The 9,890-nt window shown below is 59.9% G+C and overlaps 1 protein-coding gene across 1 annotated transcript in view; it reads right to left on the reverse strand.

Moving 5' to 3' along the window:
• LOC101954171 (C-type lectin domain family 2 member D-like) overlaps nucleotides 1-4,556 on the reverse strand; it is a 36,087-nt gene extending 31,531 nt beyond the window's left edge. The window contains exon 1 of the mRNA XM_065564258.1: nucleotides 4,440-4,556. The gene's annotated coding sequence lies outside the window, so the exon portion shown is untranslated. The remainder of the gene's footprint in view (nucleotides 1-4,439) is intronic.
• Between the last annotated feature and the right edge of the window lie 5,334 nt (nucleotides 4,557-9,890).

Below are 9,890 nucleotides of genomic sequence, written 5' to 3' on the forward strand. Positions count from 1 at the left end.
GGGGCCTCCCCTCTCTCTCCTCCCCTCCGCCCCCCGGGCTGCCCCTCCCTCCCCCACCAGGGCCACCCTTCCCTCCCCGCTCCTCCCCGTGATCACCCTCTCCCTCCCCACCCAGAGTCGTCCCTCTTCCTTGCCCCCCGGACCACCCCTCTCCCCCTTCCACCCATCCAGGGCCACCCCTCTCCCCCCCAGGCTGACCCCCTTTCCCCCTGGGGGCCACCCCTCTCCCCGCTCCCACCCCAACTTCCCTCTCCCGGGACTGCCCTCTCCCCCCCGAACCACCCTTCTTCCCTCCTTACCTCCCCCTGGGACCGCCCCTCTCTCCCTCCCCTTTGGGGCCACCCCTTTCCCCCTCCAACCCTCTCCCCCTTCCTCCCTCACACAGGACCGCCCCTCTCCCCTTCTCTCCCTTGCTACCCCCCCAGGGCCACCCCTCTCCCCTTCCCTCCCCATGGCAGCCCCTCCCCACCCAGACCACCCCTCCTCTCAGGGCCGTCCCTTCTCCACCCCTCCCTGGAGTGGCTCCTCTTCTCCCTCCCATCTTCCCGCCCCCTCTGGGGGCTGCCCCTCTCCCCCTCCAACCCTTTCCCCCTTCCTCCCTCCCTCCCACAGTACCGCCCCTCTCCCCTTCTCTCCCTCGGTACCTAACCCCCCGGGCCACCCCTCTCCCCTTCCCTCCCTCCCCTCAAAGTCGCCCCTCTCCCCCTCAGGGCCACCCTTTCCCTGAGGCTGCCCCTCTCCTTCTCCCCAGCACCACCCTTCTCCCCTGCTCCCTGGAGCCGCTCCTCTCCCCTTCCCTCCTTCCTGCCCTCCCTGGGGACCACCCCTTGTTACAATCCAATGGCCCCCTCCCTCAAGGGGTCCCCTGGGGAGGCAGATCAGCGTTGTATGTTGCTAACGCTGTTGCAAGCACTGTAAGGCATTTTGGGAAGGGTTAAAGGTGTGAGTGTGGGTGAAAGGTTCCTTTTCAGGTTGCAAGAGGCCGAAGGGGGAGGAAGGAAAAAGAAAATGGGTTAACTCAACGCCTCAGCTCTCAGCTCAGCCCGAAAATAAGATGCGGGCGCCAGTCCAAAGTCATGGCACTGGAACAGACTCTATGCAGCCAAGAAACCTGCAGCCACATCTGCTTCTTATCTAATCCCAGCCAACCGTGGGGAAAGGGGGATCAGCTGGGCAGGGGATTGCAAAACTGGCAAAAGGGTAAAGGCCAGCAAGGGGAAAAACAAACTCTCACACCTATAAAGCTGGTGTGTTTTTAAAATGCTCAAAAGGCCACAAAAAGCCGGTGTAAACTGGTACAAAAAGCACAAAAAACAAAGGCCCCTAAACAAAATGCGCCCCCCAAAAACCTAAAACTTAAAACCCTCCTAAAAACTAAAGCAGGCTAAAAATCACAGCAAACCCTAAACAACCTGTGCACAAAACAAAAACTCCCATCCACCCTTCCCCCTCTTCTTCTTACGTTACACCCAGGCTTGGCCAGCCTCAAATAGTGTGGGTGTAAGGATAAAAGGGGTTAGGGCTTGGGACACTAACACTTCCTTTCTTTCTTTAAGTAACATAAAAGCATTCCCAGAACTCACCGCTGTTATTTTATTTTATTAATAAAGCTTTAAAATTTAAACACTTAATGTGCTCTTCATCTCCTCCCCTAAAAATCCTGTGGCCTCAGCCTAATCACCTAACGCCCCAGGCAAAGTGGTAGGATATATCTGTCACCCCTCTCTCCCCCCGTGGGCCACCCGTCTCCCTCTCTCCCCCTCCAGGCCACTCCTCTCCCTGGGGTCACCCCTTTCTCCCTCCCTCCCTCCCACCCTTCCTGGGGCCGCTCCAGGATTGGGTCTCTTCCCCCCGACCCAGGCCTGCCTTCCCACGCCTAGTATCTGGGGGACTGGGTCTCCCACTCAGCTAAAACAGCTGCTTACCCACTCTTGGTGCAGAAGAGGACGTGGCAGTGGGGTTCGCTGTCTTTATACAGCTACATTCCCACATCCACCTCCCACAGCCCTCATCATCTTCTTGTCTCCAGTCCAGGGAATTTATGCTCTTTCCCAGCAGTTCCCCTTCCTTAAAATTTTCTGTTGTTATGTGGCCTGGCCAGCTCATTTTTGGATCACTGTCCTGTGGGGTTTGCAGGTCTCTGGCCTGGTTCCCTGCTCCCTGTGCGCCATGGTACTGTCCCCCACCCCCCATCCCTTCGCTATGCACTGTATACACACACACACACACACACACAGAGTATAAGTATTAAACAAACAATGTAATACTGTACACAGCAATGATGAGTGTGAAGCTTGGCTGAGGTGGTGGAGTCAGAGGGTGGGGTATTTCCCAGGGAATGCCTTACTGCTAAATGATGAACTAGCACTTGGCTGAGTCCTCAAGAGTTAACACATTGTTGTTAACGTAGCCTCACACTCTACAAGGCAGCATGAATGGAGGGAGGAGACACAGCATGGCAGAGAGAGAGAGACACACACCGTGTGTGTATGTGTGTGTTAGAGAGAGAGAGAGAGAGACACCGTGTGTGTGTGGGAGAGAGACGCACATTGCCCCTTTCAGTATGCTGACCCCACTCTAAGCACATTGCCTTTTTAAATAGATCAGCAAGTTGAGACAGCAGCTGCTGCCAGCAACTCCCTCAGTCCTGAGCCCTGTCGTGTCCCCCCCTACTCTGTGGATGGGGTAAAGTAAAGGAGTGGGGGACAACCTGACATTTGCACCCTTCTTCCCCCGCGCTCCCCCTCAAAGCAAGCAGAAGGCTCTCGGGAGCAGCTCCAAGGCAGAGGGCAGGAGCAGCACAGGGCAGTGGGGGGAGGGACAGCTGAACTGCCGGCAATTGATAGCCTGCTGGGCAGCTGCCGCACACGGAACTCAGGGGAGCTGATAGGGGGGCTGCCAGCCAGGGCCAGCTCTAGGTTTTTTGTTGTCCCAAGCAAAAACAATTTTGGCTGCCCCCCACCCCAGCCCTGGGCTCTCCCCCCCCACACCAGTGCCCTCCCACACCCCCTGTCGCCCCAGCCCTGGGCTCTCTCTTCCCCCCACATTTGCCGGGTGCTCCCCCCCCAAATGTGACCTCCTCGTTCACCACAGCAATCCCCGTTTACACTTGCAGTGGGGATCAAACCGTTTCTCCTATTTTTATTTCACTTTAGTATAAATCTCGCCCCCCCCCATCCCCCGCAACCCCATCTTTAGAGCTCCAAATGCAATGGAAGGCATAGGGACTAACCCTCAAACCTTGTACCCTGAAAGGGATGGGGAGCTAGTAAAGAGGGTTCAGGCAGAGGAGCGGGTGTGGGGGTGCTTGGAGGCTCTACACTGGCATAGAAGCGGGGTGTGATGTACTCGCGGAGGAGGGTGGAGGAGGAGAGGGGGTATCAGGAGGGTTGCGGGAGAAGAGGTGCAGAGGAAGGGGAAGGTGCGAGAGGAGAGGGCTGGGGGAGGGTACAAGGGGAGAGGTGCGGGTGAAGCGAGAGTACAAGGGGAAGGGATGCGGTGAAGGAGCGATGGGGGGAGGTACAAGTGGAGGGGCTGCGAGCGGGATGGGGGTGCAAGGGCTGAGAGGGGCAGGCACTGACAGCTGCTTCCCCAGCCCTGTGCAGGCAGAGCCGAGAGGACAGACACTGACCCCCAGGTGCCCGAGCCGCGGGGGTCCCCCGGCAGGGCAGTATCCCCTGCTGCCCCACTCGGAGCTGGGCTCTGCCTCTCCCCGCCCAGGGCAGGCAGCGTGGGGCTGAGGCGGGGGAGGTGCGTGGCAGGCTGGGGGGCAGGAGGGGGCGGCGGCAGATCCCTGGCCGCTTGGGCTGCCCAGCCACTCGCCCTGTCAGCGCGCGAGCCGGGATCCACGCCCCTTGCCCAGCCCGGCGGCGCCCTGCACAGCCCCCTCGGGCGGGGAAACGCCGCGCCGCCCTGGGGAGACTCAGAGCAGTAGGACCCCTCCCCCCTCCCTGCATCCCGGCCCCACTTCCCTCCCTCCCTCCCCGGCTCCTCACCCCCAGGCTGGGCTGCAGGTCAGGCTGCCCGGCCGCTGGAGAGCCGGAGCATCATCCCCCGGAGCTGAGCCCCTCTCGCCGCCGCAGCCGGGCTCAGCTCCGGGGATGACGCTCCGGCTCTCCAGCGGCCGGGCAGCCTGAACTGCCGTCCAGCCTGTGCGACTCCGGCTGCCATGAGCGCCATCTAGCGACTGCAGCCAGAACTGCAGCGTCAGTTCCAGCGCAGCCTGAAAGCCTCAGCTGACAGGGAACAGCTTGGTTCAGGGCCGGCTCCGGCTTTTTGTGCCCCAAGGGGGAAAAAAGGGGTGAGGGGGCTGGAGAGCCGCCCCTTGGAAAGTGCTGCCCCAAGCACATGCTTGGAGCGCTGGTGCCTAGAGCCGGCCCTACACCCAGTCCGGAGCAGAGAGAAGCTCAGAGCCCTGATCCAGTCTCGTCCCCTCTCACCCGTCCCGGGCTTGCATCACTTCTGTTCACAACCACAGGCGACGCTGCTGGAAACAATGAATCAGCGCGGGGCCGGGAGCTGGTTATAGTCAAGACTGGAACCTCCTCCCTCTTGAGTGGGAATTGACTCACCCCTCCCCCACCCCAGCAATTTCCCAGCTCCTCCCTCCTGGAGCCTGCCCAGCCTGCAGCTCCCTGGGGATTTCTCCCTGCAGCGCCTGGCTTCCCTGCTGCTGTTTTCCCAAGAACCGGCCACTCCCTGGGTCTGGGCCCTGCTCCTCACTGGCCCGGGATGGGGATGTGCAGCGGGGAGGGAGTTCCTAGCGTAGCAGGTTCCTCACAATCAGGGCCAGCTCTAGCTTTTTTTTTGCCACCCCAAGCAAAAAAAAAAAAATTTGCCGCCCCAGCCCTAGGCTCCCCCCCCACACCAGTGCCCTCCCCCACCCGCACCCCCTGCCGCCCCAGCCCTGGGATCTCTCTTCCCCCCCCTACCCGCACCTCCTCCGCCCCAGCCCTAGGCTCCCCCCCCCACACCAGTGCCCTCCCCCACCCGCACCCCCTGCCGCCCCAGCCCTGGGATCTCTCTTCCCCCCCCACCCGCACCCCCTCCGCCCCAGACCTAGGCTCCCCCCCACACCAGTGCCCTCCCCCACCCGCACCCCTTGCTGCCCCAGCCCTAGGCTCCTCCCCCACCAGTGCCCTCCCCCACCCGCACCCCCTGCCGCCCCAGCCCTGGGCTCCCCCTCCCCAAACGTGACCTCCTCGTTCACCACAGCAATCCCTGTTTACACTTGCAGTGGGGATCAAACCGCTTCTCCTATTTTTATTTCACTTTAGTATAAATCTCACCCCCCATCCCCCGCAACCCCATCTTTAGTGCTCCAAATGCAATGGAAGGCATAGGGACTAACCCTCAAACCTTGTACCCAGAAAAGGATGGGGAGCTAGTAAAGAGGGTTCAGGCAGAGGAGCGGGTGTGAGGGTGCTTGGGGGCTCTAAACTGGCAGAGAAGCGGGGTGTGATGTACTCGCGGAGGAGGCTGGAGGAGGAGAGGGGGTATCAGGAGGGTTGTGGGAGAAGAGGTGCAGGGGAAGGGGGAGGTTGTAGGACTGATGAATGAAATTGTTTTTAATTGTTTACTTTATTAATGTAACTTCATAAGTAAAGTTTTATGAATGAAACAATTTTCATTCATAAAACCGGTTACCCCAATAACTGGCTAATTAACAGTTAAGATGCTTGTTAAGAGCCATAGCTGTTCAGTCAGCTGCCTTTGTAAGTTTCACTATCAATCCAATTCCTGCTTAAATCACTGAGACTTGCACTGTTTCAGTATTGTAACTTCTGTTCATCATTTATTACACTTGCCTACGGTGTAACTTCTGTTCACTGTTTGCCATCCATTATACTTGTCTAGATTGTAACTTCTGTTCACTGTTTGCCATATTGTAATTCAAACCCCATTTTAAAACACTTACTCCATTTTGTAAGGGCTTGCTGCAACCTTCATGTTTGCAAACCCTGCTGTAATCTTATTAGTTTAGTTTAGATGTGTGAATGAGATATGTATGGATGATGGAATCAATCTCCAGCCCCAGCCTGTCCTGATTAAATTCAAACACCAACGGCTGAAGATGCAGACAAGAGCCCTAACAAAGTAAGAAGAATCCACCCTAAAAAGAAAAGGTACAATAGAAGGAAGATCAAAGCCGGGTCCCAGGCTGAAAGTCATGTCTGCAATTGACGGGTGATCAATCACCAAACCCAGAGGCAGCGTGTCACAGCGAGACCTATAGACTCTGGATTCAAACTAAAGCCTACAAAAAGGATGGGTGAGATGGAAAACTTTGGAGGAGGGTAACATTCTGCTGCCAACATGGAAGGGCATTGGTGCGCGCCCAACAGAGACCCAGCTCGTCCTTGTGCCCGGCGTTCCTGGCCAGTTAGCCGCCACAAGCTACAAACCAAAGCTGCAAACTCAAGCCACAGACTCAAGCAGGACTAGTAACTATGCAGCAGCTGCAGAACATCTGATGTGTGTGTGTGTGTGTGTGTGTGTGTGTGTGTATAGGTATTAGGTATAATGTGTGTGTATAAGGATTAAGATATTAGTTATTGGTCATAAATCAAATTGTTATCATAATAAATGTGGCATCTTTATCTTGTCCCCTTTAATAAGATCCTGCTAGTTTTTATTGGTATTACAAGGTGCAGGAGGAGAGGGCTGGGGGAGGGTACAAGGGGAGAGGTGCGGGTGAAGGGAGAGTACAAGGGGAAGGAGTGCAGCGAAGGAGTGATGGGGGAGGTACAAGTGGAGGGGCTGCGAGCAGGATGGGGGGTGCAAGGGCTGAGAGGGGCAGGCGCTGACAGCTGCTTCCCCAGCCCCGTGCAGGCAGAGCCGAGAGGACAGACACTGACCCCCAGGTGCCTGAGCCGCGGGAGTCCCCCGGCAGGGCAGTATCCCCCGCTGCCCCGCTCGGAGCCGGGCTCTGCCTCTCCCAGCCCAGGGCAGGCAGCGTGGGGCTGAGGGAGGGGAGATGCGCAGTGGGCTGGGTCTGGGGACAGGACGGGGCGGCGGCAGTAGCATAGCTAGTGGGGTGCAGGGGAAGCAGCCACTTCCCCTCATCACATTTTTCAAAAGCGGCGCCTAAAAGGGCCCCGCAGCTGTGCACCCCTCCCCTAGCTCATGTCCCCCTCCTCCCCTCCCCTGAACGCTCTGCCCCCCTGCTCCTCCCCCTCCCTTGCTTCCCACGAATCACATGTTCGCAGGAAGACTGAAAACAAGCAGGGGCAGGCCGGCAGCAGCAGGTAAGCTGGGGCGGTGAGGGGGGACGCGAGAAGGAGGGCTCCCGGGAGGTGCGGCGCGGCCCAGTCTGGCCCTAGGCGAGCGGCTCCCTCTGGCCCCAGCCAAGTGGCTCCGGCCGGCCCAAGCGGCCCTGGCTCGGCTCGGGCCCTGGGGCGCCGGCCCGGTCCCGGCCCCAGCAGCTCCGGCCGAGCGCACCGGCCCGCTCCCGGCCCTGGCGGCTCAGGCCCAGGTCGGCTCCGACCCCGGAGGCTACGGCCTGGCTCGGTGCCAGCCCCAGCCCTGGCGGCTCCGGTTGAGTGTGCCGGCCTGCTCCCAGCCCTGGCGGCTCCGGCCCGGCTTGGCTCCGGCTCCAGCGGCTCTGGCCTGGCTTGGAGCGCTGGTGCCTAGAACCGGCCCTGCTCATAATGCAAACCCTTGGACCAGGGAGAGTGGGCTGGGTGGGGTCGCTGCTGTGTGATTTGAAGGCTGGTTGCTCCACACTGCACTACAGCCTACATTTTCAGAACGGCCCAGCACCCACTATAAGAGCCATGTTCAGGACCGGCTCTAGGCACCAGTGCTCCTGCTTGGGGCAGCACTTTCCAAGGGGCGGCACTCCAGCTCCCCCTCCCCCTTTTCTTTTTCCCTTGGGGCGCAAAAAGCCGGAGCCGGCCCTGAACCAAGCTGTTCCCTGTCAGCTGAGGCTTTCAGGCTGCGCTGGAACTGACGCTGCAGTTCTGGCTGCAGTCGCTAGATGGCGCTCATGGCAGCCGGAGTCGCACAGGCTGGACGGCAGTTCAGGCTGCCCGGCCGCTGGAGAGCCGGAGCGTCATCCCCGGAGCTGAGCCCGGCTGCGGCGGCGAGAGGGGCTCAGCTCCGGGGGATGATGCTCCGGCTCTCCAGCGGCCGGGCAGCCTGACCTGCAGCCCAGCCTGGGGGTGAGGAGCCGGGGCGGGGGAGGGAAGCGGGGCCGGGATGCAGGGAGGGGGGAGGGGTCCTGCTGCTCTGAGTCTCCCCAGGGCGGCGCGGCGTTTCCCCACCCAAGGGGGCTGTGCAGGCGCCGCCGGGCTGGGCAGGGGGCCCGGATCCCGGCTCGCGCGCTGACAGGGCGAGTGGCTGGGCAGCCCGAGCTGCCAGGGAGCTGCCGCCTCCTGCCCCCGGACCCAGCCCGCCGCGCACCTCCCCCGCCTCAGCCCCGCGCTGCCTGCCCTGGGCGGGAAGAGGCAGAGCCCGGCTCCGAGTGGGGCAGCGGGGGATACTGCCCTGCCGGGGGACCCCCGTGGCTCAGGCACCTGGGGGTCAGTGTCTGTCCTCTCGGCTCTGCCTGCAAGGGGCTGGGGAAGCAGCTGTCAGCGCCTGCCCCTCTCAGCCCTTGTACCCCCCATCCCGCTCGCAGCCCCTCCACTTATACTTCCCCCCATCGCTCCTTCGCCGCATCCCTTCCCCTTGTACTCTCCCTTCACCTGCACCTCTCCCCTTGTACCCTCCACCAGCCCTCTCCTCCCGCACCTCCCCCTTCCCCTGCACCTCTTCTCCCACAACCCTCCTGATACCTCCTCTCCTCCTCCACCCTCCTCCACGAGTACATCACACCCCGCTTCTCTGCCAGTGTAGTCCCCAAACGCCCCCACACCCGCTCCTCTGCCTGAACCCTCTTTACTAGCTCCCCATCCTTTTCTGGGTACAAGGTTGGAGGGTTAGTCCCTATGCCTTCCATGTGCATGTGGAGCACTAAAGATGGAGTTGCGGGGGATGGAGGGTCGAGATTTATACTAAAGTGAAATAAAAGTAGGAGAAACGGTTTGATCCCCACTGCAAGTGTAAACGGGGATTGTCCTGGTGAACAAGGAGGTCATGTTTGGGGCGGGGAGCTCAGGGCTGGGGCTTCAGGGAGTGCGGGTGGGGTAGGGCACTGGTGGGGAAGGAGAGCCCAGGGCTGGGGTGGGGGGCAGCCAAAATGTTTTTTGCTTGGGGCGGCAAAAAACCTAGAGCCGGCCCTGGCCACCTTGTCAAAAGAGCTCAGCTCCCGTTGAAAATAGAGTGGAGACGTGCCTTAGCGAGACACCAGTTACTGGGCTCAATAGGGTGCTAGGAGAAGGGAAAAATTCCACCTCACACACACCCAGAGGGGCAGAGGTGTAGCTGGGAGTGCAAGGGTTAAAAGTGAAGGACTCAGCCCTCGAGAGACCCCTGGGGCAGGGGATCTGGGGTGCAGATGAGAAAAGCTGAGGATGGAGGGATTGAGAGAAGAGACTTGGCCCCATAGACATCCAAGGAGTGGGAGCCCGCAGTGAAGGGCTTGGAGCAGCAGGGCTGAAAGGGTCCCCTTTCCATGGGGTTGCTTGGGGGGCTGCCTGGCCCCATCCAAGATCAGATGGAGCTTTTCCAAAGCTCTTGTGTTCATCCCCAGAGACAGGGTGTTGCTATAATCCCCCCCCTCCTGACACACAGCTTTGCCCCACCGCTGACCTGATCTCCCCACTACCCAAAAGAAAAGAGGGGAGTTGCTCCTGGTTGAATCCAATGTGGAGCCTCCCTACCTTACCCAGATCATAATGGTCTGTACTGTTCTAGCCACTAGACCAGGGGTCGGCAACCTTTGAGAAGTGGTGTGCTAACTTCATTTATTTACTGTAAATTAAGGTTTCGCATGCCAGGGGCCGGCG

The sequence above is a fragment of the Chrysemys picta genome, chromosome 12, assembly GCF_011386835.1.
Source record: "Chrysemys picta bellii isolate R12L10 chromosome 12, ASM1138683v2, whole genome shotgun sequence".
NCBI classification, from domain to species: Eukaryota; Metazoa; Chordata; order Testudines; family Emydidae; genus Chrysemys; species Chrysemys picta.